The sequence below is a fragment of the Amia ocellicauda genome, chromosome 5 (genome assembly GCF_036373705.1).
Source record: "Amia ocellicauda isolate fAmiCal2 chromosome 5, fAmiCal2.hap1, whole genome shotgun sequence".
In the NCBI taxonomy this organism is placed as follows: Eukaryota; Metazoa; Chordata; class Actinopteri; order Amiiformes; family Amiidae; genus Amia; species Amia ocellicauda.
Genome location: NC_089854.1, coordinates 49,964,782 through 49,983,404, shown reverse-complemented (window position 1 = coordinate 49,983,404; position 18,623 = coordinate 49,964,782). Strand labels below are relative to the sequence as shown.

At 41.6% G+C, this 18,623-nt stretch overlaps 1 protein-coding gene across 8 annotated transcripts in view; it reads right to left on the bottom strand.

The window, feature by feature from the left end:
* Positions 1-18,623, bottom strand: part of plekha5 (pleckstrin homology domain containing, family A member 5) — a 238,727-nt gene that overhangs the window by 151,059 nt on the left and 69,045 nt on the right. The window contains exon 1 of one of the 8 annotated variants that reach the window (XM_066705585.1): positions 7,057-7,173. The exons of the other annotated variants lie outside the window; for them this stretch is intronic. The gene's annotated coding sequence lies outside the window, so the exon portion shown is untranslated. Of the gene's footprint in view, positions 1-7,056; positions 7,174-18,623 lie in introns of those variants that run through there. 8 annotated transcript variants of the gene reach the window in all.

Sequence of the window (18,623 nt, the reverse complement as noted above, 5' to 3'; positions counted from 1 at the left end):
AATTGTGTTACTGTCCAAATATTTATGAACCTAACTGTACATAAGGTTTTAAGAAAGCTGAATTTGGTATTTTAGTAGGTTTAAGAAATCATCCAAATCCATTAATATACATTCTGAACATGTTTTAAAAACATTTTGGTTTTCCCATTATGAAGTTTGCTCCAGAAAACAGTCTCATAACATGACCCTGTTTTTCTGGAATACTTCCAAAGACTAAATAGAAAAGAAGAAAATAACAAATCACTTCAAGCTAAAATGTACTACAAATCAAAGCATAGCACTATACATAAAAGATTAAGAAATTTCAAATTCTGCTGAAGTACAGAATTCCCTCTGTATGTCTAGGTTATTAACTTGTGTCAAAATTAATGCAATGCCTGCTAGGTTCCTTAACAAGATTGTCCATTTCAATGAGAAGCAAATCAATACATGAATACATTAGGTGCTTGTAAAATACCAAGTAAGTGGGAGGCAAAATTATTATTTGATTGAACGCCACAATGTCATTTGTTGTAAAGCAGACATCAGATTGATTCATCTGTTGTTTAAAATGGGATGATTATAAAGCCTGATGGCCACTTCACACTCCTGCAATGGAAACATTTCAAACTGAATTAAAGGATTCAAGCCCAGCCAGGCCTTTTGATCCAAAAATGTATAACAATACAAATAAAAACTGTAAAAATGCTTTGTTAAGTTTGTAACATTTTAAAATCTCTCTAGTTCATCTAAAATGATGTAAACCGGGGCGTAACAAAAGCTTTGCATAATCCATCTCAGAAATGCAAAGCAGACTGTGGGAATGTTCTGTGTAGCAACAGTCTTATCAACACATTGAAAGGCTATGGTATATATAGCCTGTTAAGTTAATGGCTGTCGGGGCTGGTCTTCAGCATCATGGCTCTAGAATGTGGTGTTCTAGGGGCGTTGCTTCACCAGGGCTGTGCTGTCTGTGGTGAGCATTCCTTACACAAAAGCGTGTAGTGGCTGGCCCGCTTCAACACAACTCTGTAATTAAGGATCTGCTTCGCTTGGAGATGGCCATCTGGGGTGTCTGCTGGTGTGAAACCACTCCTCCCCTTAGGGGTCACTTCAAGCCTACACTGCCTCTGGGCTGTCATACACCTGACAGGAAAGCTAGCAGAACGAACTTCCATGATAAAACCAGCTTTTAAAATTGTTTAACGGCTCTAATGTCTGTCAACGTCTAAGGAGTTTTTCTTTCTGAAGCAACACATGATATAGCCTACAATTCCAAAGTGAGTTATAAAGGACAAATAGTATACAACTAAAAATGAAATAGGTGAAATTCTCAAAGAAAATGGGCTTACCCACATTCATTCTTGTGCATCTTCTACTGAATTTGTGATGCATCTTGTATTGAGAGCCCCTGTCGATTGATATTCCCCATTAATGTCCACTTACACTAGCAATGTTAGTATTTTAAGTGTTGGCCCTACACTGACCACCTGAAGTGGGATTTGCATCTATTTAAAATAGGGCTGCAACTAACGATTATTTTTCGATGAATTGATTAAATCAAATACAAATCTAAACATTTTCAAATCAATTTTTCAAAACAAATTTTTAAATCAGGGTATTTATGTGTAAGTGTACTTTAAAAAGTGCAAAAGCTACATATTGAGTTTTACTAATATAATCTTTAATTTTTACATTTTAAACCTTAAATAAAACACAAATGTTTGTCTACAGTTTTAGGCAACAAAACTTTAAATATCAAAAATATAAAATCAAAATCAAAGCCACAAATTTAGTTATAAAAAATAAATAAAACACAAAAGTTTGTACAGTTTTTAAACAGTAAAATGTCTTTCAATATCAAAAATATAAATAAGCAAAACAAAACAAAATATTGAGTTGTACTTGTATAAACTTCACATGAAATTAGGACACAAACATGTTTGTAATAAGATATTAAGCAACAGAATTTTGAAATATCAAAATCATAAATAATAAACAAACAACAAATGTTACTGTTTGATACAGAGATAGAATGCAGAAAAACTGTCACTGTTCAGTGCTGTTCATACGAACACATTTCTTATTCATTCTTCCAAAACTTCGAATTGCAATGCAAAAATGTCAGCATGTCCACATGCTCCAGGCTGAGGCTGGCTCTCTTTTTGCAAGCTATATTACCTGCAGCAGAGAAGACGCTCATAGCGCTTTTCCACCGACATGGTGCCGGTGGTGGAGCCGGAGCCGGAGCCGGTGCTCGGCTTGGGAAGCAGCTGATCTTTTTGCGAACCAGACCGCTTTTCCACCAGTTTGAGAACCGAACACTGACGTCACTGGATGTGGGCGTTCCCAAGCACGAAGTAGAAGTGGAGAAACACAGCAATAATAAATCAGCATTGTATTTATTTGTATTGATGCATTATGGGATTTACACCGATTCGATATTTCAGACACTTTTACTGTATTGAATAAAATACAAGTTAGAGTTAACATGCATTCATCACCGCGCACACAGTTCACATTTTCATTCATTTTGTGGCGTATTTTTACTTTTATTCATGTTTAAACACAATGACTATAGGCTAGCCTATTGATTATGGATGCGGCTGTTTTGGGGGTATTTGCGGCGCAGTCGTGGGCAGATCAATAAACTGTCGGACGATCTCAGGTGATGTTAATGGTTTGATGGGAAATTGTGCTTATTGATGAAGTCTGTGATGATGGTCCCAAATCACTGTTGCATTGTCCCTGTTGCCAGACACGCAGCAATGCTTGTGTGTTGAAAGTCGCCCTGGATAAGAGCGTCTGCTAACAAATACACAATAATAATAATAATAATAATAATAATAATAATAATAATAATAATAATAATATATTTTCAGCACTGCTGGCATGTGATCACTCGCAAAGTGCATCACTGTAACAGATCTTATTGTGTATTTGATCTTCTTTTACTGTAAAATATGTATGGTTTGTGTAATTCGCCCTGTGCTAAGAAAATGAATTTATTCATAAATTATGAATCATGCGCAAACCACCCCGGGACACATGACTCGTAGATTCGACACATGGATTCGGCGTAACACCGGACCAGTTAATGACCAGTTCATTAACAAACATTTCTGTCCAATCTATATCATCACATTAATTCTCCATCATCATAATATTGTTATAACACGTCTTTCCTTTCACGGAAGGTGCGCTCAGTCAACTTCCATTGCTGCCATTTGGCAACTCCTAACTAGTTATTGACCTGGTGAGACCATATTGTTACTGAAGTCTCTCTCTGACAGATCACACTGTTTGCTACTGATTTCGCTCATTTCTAATCAAAACTCTCCTGACTGCTCATATCTCTGCTGGCATTTTAAACTTTTGGTGGAGACGACTATAATCCGCCCCCGGCCCCTGACGTCACTGGTTCTTTGGTTCCAGACCAGCAAGTTTTTGGTGCCAGAAAAAGTGGCTCCGTGCCGGCTTTTGCGGTGGAAAAGCAAGGAACGGTTCCAAATTAAGCACCGACTCTGAACTATCACCGGCTCCGTGTCGGTGGAAAAGTGCTATCAGATGATGTTGAGGTGCTTGGGATACACAAGTAGGATTTAGCTAATTTTGCCAAGGTGGGATATTTATCTTTATCATCTCTCCACCAATCCAAAGGATTTTCTTCTTCGGCTAGGGGCCTCTTACCAAATTAAGTCAGGACTTCTTTTCTTATTTGAGTGTTGAGGTCCTCGTCAGCTTTCTCCCCTTCTGCTCTCTTCCTCACTGCTGCCTCCAGACTCAAGGAGTGAGTCAAGCAAAGATGTTGAAGGTTCAACTGCCGTTCTTATGGCTGAGGTGGTCATTTGCTGCTGCTGCACCATCTCCCTTCTTGCTGCAAGTGATTCAGTTTTCACTTTAGCTTGCACGGTTATAATTCGCTCAGGTGACAGAAATTTCAGTCTTCTGAACCTTGGGTCCAGAGCAGAGGACTTCAACAGCCCTTTCACAAGTGGAGGCAATGAAGAGACTTATATATTCCTGCCCGCTCATAAAAACAGTGGCACATTCAAAAGGCTTAAGAGCAGTGGAAAGCTCTTCAAGCAGACTCCACTGGTCTGGTTTCAAGTCAAGATAGCATTTGGCTTTGTGAGTGATGGATGGGTCAGATAGTGTTGCAGTTACAGGCCACCTCTGTTCAATCAGTCTGTTAATCATATAGAATGTACTGTTCCATCTTGTTCTTACATACTGAACAAGCTTGTGCTCAGGTGTGCCCATTTGTTTCTGTTTGTCTTTCAGCTTGCTGCAGGATTGCTCACTTTTTTAAAATGCTCCACAAAACATCTTGCAGCTCCAACAGCTCTTTCAATGTCTGCGTTCTTTAATGCAGCATTAATCACCAACTGCAAGGTGTGGCCAGTGCAGCGTATACTGGTCCACCCATGTTTCTCCTCCAGTAATTTTGCAGCAACCACAATGTTAGCACCATTGCCATGTACGATGGCACTAATTTTCTCAGAAGGGATTTCAAACTTGACTGCTACTTCTTCCAACCACTCTGCAATGTTGGTTGAGGTATGTCCGTCTTCGAGTGGCATGGTGGTAAGACAGACAGATGTCATCTTCCAGTCATTCCCAATGTAATGGCATGTAATGCCAAGGTAAGCTTCAGTGGCAACACTTGTCCATATATCAGTAGTTAAAGTCATTCTGATGTTGGTGGTGTTTATAGCACTTATTTTTTTGAATGCCTCCTGGTACTTCCTCTCCATCAATTTTGTGAAGTGGGTCCTTGAGGGAAGAATGTATCCTGGGTTGAGTATGCTTCCACCATTGACATTGGCCGCATGTCAGTTACCAACATATTCAGGATGGCATCTTTTACAATGGCTGCTTGTTGAGGAGTGCATGGGGGATTTCTCCTCTGAACAAATTCACTCATGGTGAGCGGTTTCTTTCTGAAATAAAAAAACAGCATTTGTGTATGCAAGGAGAAGCAGTTTATGTGTAAATCAATATTTGCATTGTTTTTAAGAATTGCTGATGGCAAGTTGACAACCATTATTAATAAAAAAAATATATACAATTAATACAACAATGTTTTACCAATTTTTTTTTTACACAGACATGTTGTTCAGATGTGAAGATATAAACCAAAAACATCTAAAATATATAATTAATTTAATTTTGACTAATAATTAAAGGCTATATAGATAAATTAAATATAGGAAGACTGAAAACAAGCGTGAACGTAGTAGAGCCACAGTAGATCGCATTTGAAAAACAGATAAAAGTTAATTGTAGTAGACAAATGCTATAAAAAGAGAACAGTACAGAGAAACAAGCTAACAGGCTTGATTAAAAGGACAGGAAAAATTATGCATTAGTGCACCACTATAGTGACTAAAAAAACAATATTTTACTGCTGCTGTTATTAACTGCCTTTAGATTTAGAGCTTCTCTGTTCACACCATCTTAATTTAAGCTATTTCTGTGGTAGCGCTATTTTAATCCATCACTATGTTGTGAGCGAGCTGATTGCACAACCTGATGCTCGAGACAAAATAGATCGTGTGACTGTCCCGAAGTTAGTAAACAAAGCGGTTTACACAATAGCATTGAATTAAACTAGACTATACCATTGTCACATCTTCATATAATGAGTATACAGTTTTTGCTTACCGTGCTGATGTTTCACCTTCATCTGTGACACCAACGTGTTTTCTTTGTGCTTGTGCATCACTGTGGTACTTCCGTGCCACACAAGCTCAGCTTTGCATAACTTGCAGGTTACCATCTTCTTTGCTGCATTTAATGTAAAATGCTCTCATGCCTTAGATGACTTGCGGCGCACACTTTTTTCCTGCCGCCGGTTGATCTGTACTCTCTGCCATTTCGCGTGTGACTGTCTTCATAAAAGTGACGTCTCAGTAAAAGCTCCCCATGATGTGAGCAGACCAACTAATCGATAATGACATTTGTTGACAAACAATTTTCATAATTGATTATATGTTGCAGCCCTAATTTTAAACATGTGGAGACACCTGTATAAAATAGTTATTATATATAGCTCTGGAAAAAATTAAGAGACCACTGCAATTTTTTCTTAAATCAGCATCTCTACATGTAGATCAGCCATTCCATTCCATTCATATTTTTATTTGGAAGTTGAGAGAAATATTGTCAGTAGTTTATAGAATAAAACAAAAGTGTTAATTTTACCCAAACACATACCTATTAATAGTAAAACCAGAGAAACTGATAATTTTGCAGTGGTCTCATTTTTTTCCAGAGCTGTATATGGTGGAGTGGGCCGACCCTGGGAACTCTGGGATGGAAAAGCATTCCCTTCTAATCTGCATAATTTAGCATTACATCACAAACGCTCACTCCCACCCTCCCTCTTATGCCTCGGTTCCACTGGCTTAAGCGTTGTGTCGTGCCATGCCATGCCGGACGCGTCCCAGAGCTTTTTTTGTAAAACCAGGCCGCTGTGAATCCGTCCCTCTGATGGAGGAGCAGCGACTGTGGGTTTGGTTTGTGTTTCGTTTTAAAAAATGAATCGTGTTCACCTTCATACTGATAGTCTCTGCAGATTGTCCTGCACACCATTCACACAACACAGCCTGAAACACCGGCCAGCTGTTCATACAATATTAATAAAATCGGCCGCTACGATGCGATTATTATCCTTCAATTTATTTTAACTAGTCAGTCACTGCACCGGTCCTGTGAAATCACAGTGTTTAATGCACTCGGATATTAACTGTATCAGTCATTGTTTGTGTACGTGGATTTCACTCCATGCTGCTAATAAACTTGTAATTTCTTAGTGATCGCACACGGCACTTGAGATTATATCTTCCGATACAATGTATCTGATCTCCTCCCTGTGTCTCAAGTCAAACACACACCTCCGCTGCTGAAAGTGAATCATGTCCTCAGTGGGGACGGACGTTACGGACACGTCCAGCACCAGCAAGTTAACCGGCACAAAACACGGCGCGTCCGGACGCTCCGCCAGTAGAAACAGCCGTTTAAGCGTCCGCGGCTGAACCGTCCACCAGTGGAAACGCGGCATTAGTCAGTCACCTTCTCTGTCGGGAAGCGTGTTGTCTGACGAAACCAAACAGAGGACAGCCGTGACTCTCCGCAGTCTGCACTCCCACACAGACTCTCGGGGATGAAGGAAATGAGCACCACCAAAAAAAAAAAACAGGATCCTAAAGAAACAATAATGAGCCATGGTAAATGGTCATTTCCAACTACTCATGTATGCAACATCTTTAAAACATGCCTTCAGGACAGGGTATTATGCCTATAAGTATTCCATGATCCAAGAATGTTAATTGTTTGCCGCTAGGTGACTATTTTAATGTTTTAGAAATGTGGCTATTTAGTCTTTTCATTTAGGCCTATGTATTTAAACCACCACATTAAACTATAAGGGACTACTACTACAGAGTTGAGTTTTGTTAAACTGTTATCCCATTTAATGTTGTAGGTTATCTCCTGTGTGCTTTTGTGTATAAAGAGTACTTTAATCTATAAGTGAATCGCTGTTAATGTCTGATATGGCTACTAACTTCTAAGAAAATCAAAACATTAAAACACAAGCCAGTTTCAAAGTAATTGTGTAATATCATGCTACTTATGTTATGTGACAGGACTGGGATTCATTATCATTAGCCAAGGACGAGAAGAGAGCAATTGGTGCTCTTTAGTTAATATGAAGCATTTGTAGTGATTTTCCAGAGGTTTAAGTCTAATGTTCAGACATCACAATGAGCACTATACACATAACTGTCAAATAATTATATTTTTTTCTGTACACATAATTAATGTACCACTTCCTGTAATCCCCCCACCCATCCAGGGAAGTAATTATCTGACAGTTTAAAGCTCAGCAGCTGTTGTGATAAACTGGGACCACTTGCTGCTTTGTGACTTTTCTTTGTTGCATTTTTATTTTTTCCCCCCATCCACTGAAAGTTTCCTTCAAGACACAGCAAATTTGTCCACACAAATTAGGATGCTTTAAAAAAAAAAAAAGTGCTCAAGAATTTAGTCAAATCACAATTGATTTGAGTCAAGTGCTGCGCACCCCTACTGTGTGGCTGTAGAGACCCACTGAATTTGAAACCTTAAAAACTATTCCCCTTATTTCATAAGAAAATGGTAACAAAACGAATAAACTATTGATGTGAATACAGAACCTCATCATTTTAAAACAAGTGCTCTTTGAAATAATTGGATTATTTTCACAAACTGTTTTTGCACCCCTGTTAGAGGCTAGCTCCTCCAGTGGACTCCAGTCTGATGAAGCGGTGGCATCAGACAGATCATTTTGGATAATGAAGGATGCTATTACTAATTACTATAATTATCATTTAAATGGTCACCCTGACTGTCTACAGCAGACCCCACATAATGCACAAAAGGTATGAGACTTGAGTTTGTATGCCTTAATTTTGTATCTTGGCTTTTAGGTACACAGTTTTGATCTGTATGCCAGGGCTGCTCCTTTTTAACATGGCAGGGCTCAGTTTACATAGCATTAACTCGCTTATGGTTGTTTGTCCAGTGCCTACAAAAGGAGCAAATTGAGTCGTCACACCCTTCACAGAAATAAGGAATTATTAAGAAGCGGTAAGCCAAAATCAGAAATCAAGTCCCCCACCCAGTCAACAGCAGCTCTTTTGAAACAAAGCTTCTACTACAAACCAAATTCCATAAGAGGTGGGTAAGTATGGAAAATGCTAATAAAAACAAAGAGGAGTGATTTGTAAATGTACTTTGACTTGTATTTAAACAGAAAACATATAAAGACAAGGTATTTGATGTTTTACCTAATCAACTGAATAGTATTTTGAAGGTAAACATGTATTGTGAAATTGATGCATGCAACACGTTCCAAAAATGTTGGGACAGGGGCAATTTAGGACTAATAGCGATGTGGCAAGTTGAAATAAGAAGGTGATGTGAAACAGGTGAGGCAATCGTGTAATCATTATATATAAGGAGCCTCCAAAAAAGGTCTAGTCTTTCAAGAGCAAGGATGGGTCGAGGCGCACCAATCTGCCAACAGATGCATCAGCGAATAATCCAACACTTTGAGAACAACATTCCCCAAAGACAAATCTGTAGGATTTTGGGCATTTCACCTTCTACAGTGCACAATATAATCAAAAGATTCAAGGAATCCGGTCAATTCTCGGTGCGTAAAGGACAAGGCCGAAAACCACTTCTGAATGCGCGTGATCTCCGATCCCTCAGACGTCAGTCTTAAATACGGTCAGGAGTCTGTAATGGATATCCTGACATAGGCTCGGGAATACTTTGGTAAACCTTTGTCAGTCAACACTATTCGCAGCTGCATCCACAGATGCAAGTTAAGGCTTTACTATGCAAAGCAGAAGCCATACATCAACACTGTCCAGAAGAGCCACCGACTTCTCTGGGCTCGCTCTCATCTAAGATGGACAGCAGCACAGTGGAATCGTGTTTTGTGGTCCGACAAGTCAACATTTCAAATAGTTTTTGGACAAAACATCCGTCGTGTTCTCCAGGCCAAAGAGGAAAAAGACCATCCAAGTTGTTATCAGCGTCAGGTCCAAAAGCCAGCATCTGTCATGGTATGGGGGTGTGTCAGTGCACATGGCTTGGGTAACTTGCACATCTGTGTGGGCACCATTAATGCAGAAAGATATATACACATTTTGGAGCAACATATGCTGCCACCCAGATGTCGTCTTTTCCAGGGACATCCCTGCATTTTCCAGCAGGACAATGCCAAACCACATTCTGCCCGGATTACAAGCGCATGGTTGTGTAAGCAGAGAGTGCGGGTGCTAGCATGGCCTGCCAGCAGTCCTGACCCGTCTCCCATTGAGAATGTGTGGCGCATTATGAAGCGCAAAATAAGGCAACAAAGGCTGCGTACAATTGCGCAGCTGAAGAAATGCATAATGGATGAATGGGGGAAAATTCCACTTGCTAAACTTAACCAACTGGTGTCTTCAGTGCCCAAACGCTTAATAAGTGTTATTAAAAGAAAAGGTGATGTTACACAGTGGTAAACAGTCAATTGTCCCAACTTTTTTTGGAGTGTGTTGCAGTCATCAGATTTGAAATGAGTGTATATTTTCAAAAATAAATTAAATTCACAAAGTATAACATCAAATAATGTGTTACTAATGTGTTTTCAATATAGGACAGGGTCAATTTTCAAATGACTGTCTTTTTGCATTTTCCATACTGTCCCAACTTTTTTGGAACTGGGGTTATATAATAAATACATAAATAAGAGTAAAATACCATAAGGACAAGAATACAATACAAATATTCTAAGAAGCAAATACATTACAGAGTACCAAATGCTGTAGAAAAAAATGTTTTCAAGGCAATTTTACTAAGCCAACAAGGATCATTTAAAAAAAAAAAAAAAAAAACAATGGTTATGAAACCTGTCCTGGAGTACCACCAACCCTGCTGGTGTTTGCTCCAACCAAGCTTTCAATTACTTAATTGAACCCCTTAATTGAGGTAGTCCGATTACATTTGCCTTTAAATTTTGTAACTTAAGATAACCTTAAAAAGATAATCTCCTTATACAATGTAATACTTAAAACCCCTACAGTTAAAAATAATTAAAAGGCTCTGATTTAAGAAATTAGTTTAAGGGTTGAATTAAGTAATTGAGAGTTCGGCTGGAACAAAAACCAGCAGGGTAGGTGGTACTCCAGGACAGGTTTGAGAACCAAAACAACAAACAAGCAAGACAAACTTAAAAACAAAATACTTATTTTTATAAAATAACCCTTCCAAAAGGTGTGTAAGAATTTCAAACCAAGTAAGGTAGCCAGTCCTTCAGTCTTTCTGATCACACAATTTCTATGGAGCCAAAAGTGCTCTTCCGTCAGTGTGGTAGTTCACTGGGAAATTCATTCGGAAATTCATCAATTTGGCAATTCAGCTGGCAGTTTGGCCATAAAGTAGTAAATTCATCCAGTAATCTGTCAACTAATTTATTCATTTGTCTGATTCGTATGTCAATTAATCCGTAATTACATTGATCAACTATGTCATTAATGTGGCTATTCAGTCATAGAAACAGACAAACTTCCTAACAAACCGATGAACTTCCAGAAAAACAGACTAACTTCCTTACAAACTTAGACAAACCAACGAACTTCCAGATGAACAGACCAACTGTCAATCATGCACTGTGCCAAACCCACGTCAGTCTTCCTAGCCAATAGGAGCAGACACGCCTATTTTAACCAATAAAACTTCAGGCTTACATAAAATGGCTTCAGACAATAATGTTGAGTTTATTAGAAAGTGCGTTTCTCTGGCTGCTTCCCAAATCGCACACTTGGTCCGCGTCCCAAATCACACACTTGCTCCCTACGCCCTTCGACTAGTGTACACTTCGCGTGACGTTGTGCCGACGTCACAGAGTTTGTACTTGAGTGAGCGAGGGTGTAAGGTGTAGGGTGAAGCTAAAAGCGTTCAATGGGACATACTTCAGCGTCAGCATTCAGTGCCTTGCAGCCTTTTACAGAAAAGTACCTACGTAGTCTTTTCTTGTCATCTGTCTCTATTTAATTATAATAATAATAATAATAATAATAATAATGTTCGTTTATAGGATACTACTTATAGTAGTACACCGTAGTACTTCCACCCCGCAAGGGAAGGGAACGAGGGAGCAAGGCTGCATCCCAAATCGCACACTCGCTCCCTCGTTCCCTTCCCTTGTGGGGCGGGAGTACTACGGTGGCCATCTTAAGGGGTGTCCCAATCCCTTAGGGAACGAGTAAAGGGAGCTTTTTGTGCACTTCAGTGCTCCCTTCGTCGGATTGAACAAAAGAGTGTACAAAGTTCCCAGTAGGAACTTTTAACTGGAATGCCCCCTCAAGTCGGAGTTCCAACTCAGAAACTCGGAGGAGTTTCAGAATCCAAAATGGCTGTTTATTAGCACTTCTGTTTGTCTGTGTCTCAACAAACTCAGTGGTGCACACAGTACTATCCAACCTCTATCTGTGGACATGATACTTTGGCATTATCTGTGCAAAATACCGCTGTTTTATGTGTTTTTATCGACTGGTATTGTGTACAACAAAGGTTAGCCTGGACGCGTCCATTTTGGTTTTCCAACTTGTGTACTGGAACGGGGTCAACTCGGGTGTGACGTCATTCCCAGCTCCGACATCCAACTTCCAAGGTAAATGGAATGCACCATTACGCGGAAGTGTTTAGCGCTGAAGTCCCAGAACTCTGTTCGTTAAATGTGGAAACAAGTAAATTTGGAAAATATGGCAGCGGCTGGTGTATATAAATGTAATGTAATGCTAGTTAGACAGTTGTAGAAATTGTTAAATTATGTACCAAGGAAATTATAATACATAGATAATGTAAAATTATTACATAATCCTAATTTATTATTTAAAAAGTTAAATTAATTAATTACTGAAGTAGTATCTTATAAAAATAGGAGGTGATATTAACAAGCAATGTATTTCAAAATTATTATTATATATTATAATTAAATACAGAGACATGCTTTTAGCTTCACCACAGACCCTACACCCTCGCTCAATCAAGTGCACACACTGTGACGTGAGCACAACGTAATGCGAAGTATTCACTTGTCGAAGTGTGTAGGGAGCAAATGTGCGATTTGGGACGCAGCCTCTGTCTCTCACCTTGATCCGCATTTTTCCCCCTCAATAGAACATCTGCGCCATGAATCCAAATCACTCATCAGAAATCCATCAGGCTGTCTTTACTCCGTGAGATAGAAGGACAAGCATCAATGGATTATATTTATTTCAAAATAGATTGGATTCTTAAAAGCAGGGGCTGTGCCAGTGTAACAAGTGTATTTAGTTTTTGTTTTATATTATTTTTTGAATTTCACCAAAGTTTCTGGTGAAGTGGTTATGTTTGACCCAAAGGGGATGTTGTTCTTTTAATTGCGATCGGAGGTCATTAATTCGAACTGTGACTTTAAGACGGAGCACATGTAGAAATTACCCAGTAATCCCTCAGTTGTCTTTTGTTAATACAGAGGCTAAATCACGCTTCACACACTCTCTCTATTATTTTCTATTTTTATTTAAAATGCAATTCTACAAGATAAAAACAGTTGTGACTCTCTTATCAATAAATCACGAATACATATTGCAAATTAATCTCTCATTTGACCATGTTGAAATGAGTAAAATGAAGTGTACTTTCGCACTAACTTGTAAAGTACTATTGAGTGTGTAATGGTATTGCTTGTGTGTAGTGGAAATAAGTAACGTTTCAGTGACAAATTATTATTATTTTATATAGGGAGAGAACACGCGAGACCGTCTGCATGTGCCAGTTTTCATTTTATTTTCTGCTAAAACAGGCAAAAATAAAGCCAGATTTCATCAACAAATCGATGTCCACGTGGTGTGTGAAGCAGTGTAGTGAAGGGTCCTGTAGCAGCTGCAGTGTCGTCTCTGCTACACCAGCCTCTTCTCAGTGGGGGGCTGAGGTGGGCTTGACATTATATTGGGGGCTTTTCTTTACATCTTGCTGGCACACATATGTATTTATTTATTTATCTGTCTGCACTACACTCTAAAAATTGAAGGCTCTTCAGCGGTTATATTTAGAACCTTTGGTTTAAGAACTGAAAGGTCCGTCATCCGAACACAAAGGATCATTTAAGAACCCTTTTTCATCATGATCGCGCTTGATTTAAGATACATTTAAGGTTCTTTAAGGATCCTTGTTTGCAAGGAACCTTGGTAAAAGTTTCTAATAAGAACCTTTAACAGTTCCTCCACAGTATCAACCCCGGGAACCCTAAAAGGTTTTTATTATTGTATTACAAGCAGTAAGTATTCAGCGGTCAGTGAGTGTTGTCGACTCGCCGTTATCATTCAAATATACAGATGTTTGGATCAACACCACATTGTGCACAGTCCATAATAATACAAAGTTTTACCTTTGTGCTGGGGGGTGACGCATTTTGGGGGAGCTGTAGCCCCCACAAGCCCCCCCACCCACCAAGCCGCCACTGCTCAATCCTCGCCTATGAAGTTGAAGCTGTTCACGGAATTATAATCTGTAGCTCATATAAACAAAGTTGTGTATCGATAGGTTATTATCATAACCCCGGTTCCCAGAAAAATAAAGACAGCCATTACCTAATGGGAAGAGCCTTCTTACCTGCCAATCATTGAAAGCATGTACCAAAGCTGCCCAATAGGGGCCCTGCTGTCAGGAGAGACCCCGCCCACGGCGTCTGTGAAAAGTCTCCTCCTGATGCAGCTCCCTGCCATTTCTTCAGGAAGGTCTTCTGGCCGAGCGACCCCTGAAGGGTAATGGCTGTCTTTCATTTTCAGGTAAGCGGGGTTATGATAATAACCTATCGTTCCCTTTCAAATCGAAAGACAGCCATTACCCAATGGGAAGACTATACCAGAGCTGTCGCGAGTCCGGACACCTGACTAAGCCTAAACCAACAATGGCAAGGATAGCAGAGCCTCACAGCACCTGAGGGCTAGCAGTTTGCAGTACTTGAGTGACCAAGCCTGGGCGCAGCTAGTCCACTACATTGAGGCGGTAGAACCTTGTGAAGGTCTGTTGACCGGACCAGGTCGCAGCATCCCCTCGTTGAGTGCACTGAGATGGGGACATTAGCAGTCTCATAGGTGAGCTGGATCGCATCCGCCACCCAGTGTGCCAGTCGCTGTTTTGAAACCGCCCTCCCTCTGGTGGTGGAACCGTAGCAGACAAACAGCTGGTCAGATTTGCGGCTCTGCGCAGTCCTCTGCATATAGCACATCAAAGCCCGGACAGGGCAGAATGTGTGTAGTCTGTGGTCCTCACCCGATGTATGTGGAGGGGGATGGAAAGACCCCAGGACAATAGGTTGATTTATATGAAACAGCGACATGACCTTGGGCAGGAAGGCTGGGTTTGTCCTGAGAGTGACTCTGTCGTTGCTTCCCAAGAAGATCAGATGGGCTTTATCCACAGATTATTTCACCAATTCTCCTTGCCGACATTATCGCTACAAGAAAAGCTACCTTGAGCGAGAAGAAGCGGAGCTCCGTTGTGGAGATGGGCTCAAAGGGAGCACCACTCAATCCTTTCAGCACTAATTCCAAGTCCCAGGCTGGAATTGTGGAATCAGTGGTCTCCAGCATCTCGCACCCTTCAGAGACTGGATCGCCAGGAAATGCGCTCCTGGGGAGACAGTCAATTTTATCGTGACATGCCAAGATAGCAGCCAGATAAACTTTCAACGTGGATGGGTTGAGGTGCCACAACAGTCCCTCTGCTCAAGTCAGTAAATCCAGTCGAAGCGGAAGCTGCCACGGGTCCACGCTGATCATCTGTGCCAGCGTCACGAACCACAATTGTCTCGGCCACCGGGGGGCAATCAGGAGAACTCAAGCTCTGCTCTGTCCTGGCGAATCCTCTCCAGTGTCAGTGGAAGAAGTGGCAGTGGGGGGAAGGCATACAGCAGTTCCTGCATCCACGGGTGAGCAACAGCGTCCACGCCCAGCGGACCGCCTCCTGTCTCCAGGGAGAACCACAGAGGACAGTCAGTCGTTGCCTGTGTAGCAAAGAGGTCGACCCGAGCTCGTCCCAGCCTCTTCCAGATCTGATCCACCACCTGAGGATTCAGTCTCCATTTCTGGACCTCCCCTGCAGAGACTGTCCTTGGACGCTGTCTCCTTTGCCTTCGCCAACCATTCGCTAGAGAGGTCCACCGTCTCTCCGAACGTCTTACCCGGGGTGATGGGAGAATCGAGGAGGACAGACTTCTCCTTGTCCTGGAGCTTCACCTGCGTCAACCATAGATGGTGTCTGGCTGCAACCATAGTTGTGAGAGATCTCCCCATGGCCTTCGTCCCTTCTCGCAGCAAGTCAGTCATGTAGGCGCTGACTAGCTCCATCTCCTCTACATCCGTCATAGACCGGCACTACCTCAGGCGTCCCATCAGGTAACCCATGTACAGGATCAAGATAGCCTGTGCGTTATTGGCCCAGACCGCCGAAGTTTCCACAGAATACGCCTTCTTCAGCATAGTGTCCGTTGTTCTGCATTGTTTATTAGGGCAAAGTGGTTCTTTGACCAATATAGCCTTCGCCTGAACCAGCCTGGACACCGAGTCTCCTATCGGAGGAAAAGATTCCAGTTCTTTCGCCTCCGCCCCCGCCGTTGCGTACATGGCATCCGCCTGCCTAGAAGTCGTAGGAGCAGATGCCGGCTGGTTCCACATGGATTGTACAATATCCACGTAATCATCAAGGATGGGAAGGATCTCCTCAGGCTTAGCGGTCTTCTCCCTCATAAACCCTTTTTTCGAAACCTCTTCCTGGGGGCACCAGGGAATGTCCACTGCCATAGCCGCATGTCTCATCAGGGCTTTAAATTCCAAACTCGGCCCTTAAAAATGTTCCGACACGGAACTCGCCACCTCGGTCTCCTCTGTAAAGGATGGAGGTTCCGTTATGCCCGCGAGTGACACCACGTGGGACAGCGCTTCTTCCGGTGAGGGTGGCAGCTGAGGGAGACAGGGAACATCCTCTTCCGCCGGAAGTCGCGCCGACAAAGTGCAGCATCTGTTGCTGGGAGTCCAGCCTGTGCGACAGTCTGTGCGACCGGAACAACGGTGGAAAGCCCCCTTTGGCTTCATCCCGGTTAACAGATCCGTGTCTGTGTCTCCTTTGTTCAGACTAAGTAGGTCGACAGCTCTTCTGGCAGATGGGCTTCGCCAAACTCCTCAGCTCTGATACTGCCCCCCTCGATGTTGTCGACGTCGAGGTCCGAGAGCTCGACGCGGGTGTCCAGAGGTCGAGAGCAGATCGTGCTATCGAGAGGTCGATGGGACACGAAGGTCAACGAGGTCGGTCGAGGTCGACACGGGATGGACACAGGGAGGAATTCTACGGTCAATATCAACAAAAGGGTCAAGGGATTCGTATCGAGCGGTTTAAAATCCGCCGACAGAGGTCGAGAGAATCTTGATCGATGTCGAGCAGCAGGGGCGAGAGATCGGTGGGATTGGTCGATGTCGACAAAGTCAAGGGATCGACGAGCTCGGTGTGTCGAGAGCTGTTTTCGGCGTGTCGAGCGGTTTAAAATCCGCCAACAGAGGTCGAGATCCCAGGATAGAGTGAGCGAAACTGTCAGCACATTCACTGGCAAGGTGAAAGAAGAAATGGCCGGGGTTGGGTCTCTCCTGACAGTAGGGCCCCTATTGGGCAGCTTTGGTACATGTTTTCAATGATTGGCAGGTAAGAAGGCTCTTCCCATTAGGTAATGGCTGTCTTTTGGTTTGAAAGGGAAGTATGTATTCAGAGAAGACACGGGTCGCAGTAACCAGTAAAATAATTATAACAATAAATACACATGGAACAACACCTACAAGTTTAAAACTTTTTCTGTATTTTAATATTTCAAAGCCTATCAAATATTTACAAACACAAAAAGCAGAGAGAAAAGAGGATATGTATGAAGACATGGCCGTGAGAGCTGCAGCTGAGCAACAGTCACAGGCTATATCCATCCCACAGTATGATCATCGCATTGTAGGGATCGAAATTTAGCACAGACCTGGGTCAATTACAGATACTAATTGGTATTTGAAAATATTATTTCCCCTGTATTAGAGTATTTTTAAATACTGATTAAGTGCCGATCTAGTCATAAATATTAAACGTTTAATAAAATCATAGCGGCTCCGACAAGCTTACGATCGGATCGGAGGGCCAGCATCGCATGGCAGCCCATCCCACACTACACAACCATCGGCAGCAGAGACGTGCCACAACCAGGCTGCTTGTCGTGATGATCAGTGCCGATCTGTCGTGAGAGCCAAATTGGGCTCAAATCGGGCTTAAAATCGTGTAGTGTGGCCCCTGCATTACTCCGTTTGTCTGGAAGTTCATCAGTATAACAGATTCCTGGATGAATTTACTACTTAATGGCCAAACTGCCGGCTGAATTGCCAAATTTCCAAATGAATTTCCCAATGAACTACCAAATTGACGGACAAACACTTTTGCCACAAACAGCGCTCCATACATTTCAGCCATAGAAGCAGCAGTGTACACTGAATGTATTTTACACTAAATTAATTTATTTATAGGCTAAATGTTTAATAACCACCAAGTGCCTATTCTTGACTTTCAATTAAACTAATCGAAGCAACACAGCAGCCGAGATATTTACATTGTCCCCAACTGACTCTTAGCATTAGGCGTTGCTCATGTGGCACAAGTGCAGCACAGCAATGAGGTAATTAAATGGGAGCCTGCTCTTCAGTATGCTTATCATTTGCATAACATACTGCACTTTAGTCAGAACACACAGAGTATTAACTCTCAAACCAGCATACAGTTCAATGAGAACAGAGTTATTTGCAACTCCTATGCACCCTCCTTCAGGCCACAACATAGAAGTGTTTTCCTGTAGACTGGTAATTTACTTATTTCTAGGCAAACATTTCTTGGTTGAGATAAAAGGTATTTTACGATGTCATAAAGGGTAAAAGCAAAATCAGTTTTTTTTTTTTTAAACTAAATTATTTTTACAATTAGGAGGAGTGAAATGCATTTAATTGCCTTGAAGAAACATTCTAGGCTACTTTGAATCC